The sequence below is a fragment of the Thermobia domestica genome, chromosome 3 (assembly GCF_964235325.1).
Source record: "Thermobia domestica chromosome 3, izTheDome1.hap1.1, whole genome shotgun sequence".
Classification (NCBI taxonomy): Eukaryota; Metazoa; Arthropoda; class Insecta; order Zygentoma; family Lepismatidae; genus Thermobia; species Thermobia domestica.
Window position 1 is genome coordinate 217,425,861 of NC_137456.1, and position 2,489 is coordinate 217,428,349.

Below are 2,489 nucleotides of genomic sequence, written 5' to 3' on the forward strand. Positions count from 1 at the left end.
TAAAATAATAATTGGTAAAATATTGGCCTAACATTACAACACTATTTTCTTTAATGCTGTTCTTGCATCATCTGACTACGTTTTGGCACACTGTATTTACAAATTACTTGCTGAACATAAACTGTGACGCCTATGCAACGACTTTGCGAATATATCAATAATTTTATCTTCTTCATGCTTAGAGGCTATCTCTTCTTCTATTTCAAGTGCGGCTAACGCTGATGTTCTATCCTGACCAGACTTACAACTAAGATATGATTTGAACCTTTTATGCACGCTCAAAGAACACTTACAAGAAGCTGATGACACAGGTAGCGTTAAGGCTATTTCCACCAAATTCGTAGTTGGAGGAAAATTGGCTAGGAAAGAGCAGCACACAGGTCCGAGATATTTGTAATTTCTTTCTCCTTCATAAGAGATTCTACATAATTTTTTTATAACAATGAATTCAAGTTCAGGAAAATCTATTTCGAATTGCGTAGCAGACTCTTCCGTTGCCTCCTTCATCGAGAACAGTTTTGATTTAGGATGACAGGCTTGAATGCCACGAATTACAGATATATATTTTCCTTACAGAATCGTCTGTCAAACTCGTTCGCAATGTTGTCAACCACTGGATATAGGAGTTCTGTACGAAAATTCGCTTCAGTATAACGCTGTGTTCTTTTCTTCGGAATACTACCCGAAACCAGAAAATCTTTTATACTATCATCTCGCTTTTCTCTACCCTTTGGTTGATTAAAACTTTCTATACCATTTTCTTTGACAAACTACTATGTTTCAGTGTAGTGACGCAATGAATTTTCCTCTGTTCTAAGTTCTTTTACCTGTCTCCTTTAGCCTAACAGGCATATCCGTGGGACGTAAAACTCAAAGATTTCAGTTCTTTTATGGCTTCAACAACCGAACAAATAAGTAGCTGGGCGTTTGCTAGGGTATATCTTCTCCTTGTAGAAAACAATTCAGGCTGCTAGTAATTCCCAAGATCTTACTAAAAACAATCAAGCATGAAACAGTTGCAAATGATTTCAGTTTGTTCGCAATACCGTCATCTTCAGTAGTCTTCTTAGCATCCTTTCCCTCTAATGCAAAGATTATAGTTTCATCATTCTTTTTTATAGCATTCAATGAATGAACATGTGAAGCGCAACGAATGTCTAAAAGATCAGATACTGGACTGCTCCGAACCTAACGCTGTCTGAGCCTGCTGTATTCGTCCATGAGCTTTTACGACGTAGAAATAATTATGCAGTCTGCAATAAATAAAAAAAATGTATTTACTTGTTCGAACGAACACATTTCTACAATAAATTTGCATTGCAATCGATATACAGTGCGAGGGGATGAGACTTTCGAAATTACTTTTGCACACCACCGATGTGGTCTCTCATAACGCTCGCCCCATCGTAAGCTTGCAAAGATTTTGAGTCCTTATTAACACCTACCGGTACAGAAGCCAAAGTTTCGGTAATTGTTTTCGATATGTATTCAGCATTTACCTCATGAAGTTTGACAAATTTCAAAAAGTGCTCTATGGGTTTAGAATTTTTTACATATCTCACATAAACACTAAGTTGTTCAGAAACATTAACATCTCGCGTTTCATAGCCATAACGCTGAATTTTCTAGCGGCACTTACAATGACATTGATGATTTCCTCACCGCAGCATAAGATAACTTCATTTTGAATTTCTGGGGATAAATAAGTGATATTCCCTGGCGCTGTATAATTCTTTAAAAAGGAATCTAAACGTCGTAACAACTGAAATGTTTGCAAAAAATTCCCTTTATTTAAACTGCTGTCATCTTCATCGTTGCCTCGGAAAGCCAATCCTTATCGACCCAAATGGATCACAATCACCACTTACGCTCTAAGCACTCTCGACGGGTTCTTATTTCTTCTCCAGATGTGTGGTTTTTGCAGATTCAGGACATCTCCTGTTTCTTTGGACCTCTGAAAGCAGTCATTGACATGAATGTTTTACTGTGAGATGCTAGCACCTTCCTTATCAACACTGTCCGAATGAATATTTTCCTAAGCAACAACACGCACCTTATCCGTTTCACTGAAGGTACTAACCAATTGCTTATCACTGTTTTCGTGTGAAATAAAATATCCAGATTTTATAAATCTCTCCATATTTAACTTAATTTCAATAACACATGCATAGCAAACTTAACAGTGCGTATTCCACATTCAGTAAGAAAATAGACTCCCGCTCAGCCACAGTTGCCAGCGCCAGAGTAAATCTACACTCAATACTTTCTTGTAAAACAATTAAAAGATAATATAAGATACTATGTTGCAAAACGCAGCAATGTGGGAGAAGTATTCTCCTAGCCTTTGAGTCGAATCAACTTCTCATTTTTTTTTCTTAGTCGGTTATACAAAGTGCAGCTTTCGTATAGCTTTTTAGCCTTAGTACTTCAAGGCGTCTATAAGGCTGGAAACGCCCTAAGGGCTGGAAGAACCTCGCAATGTTAACGAA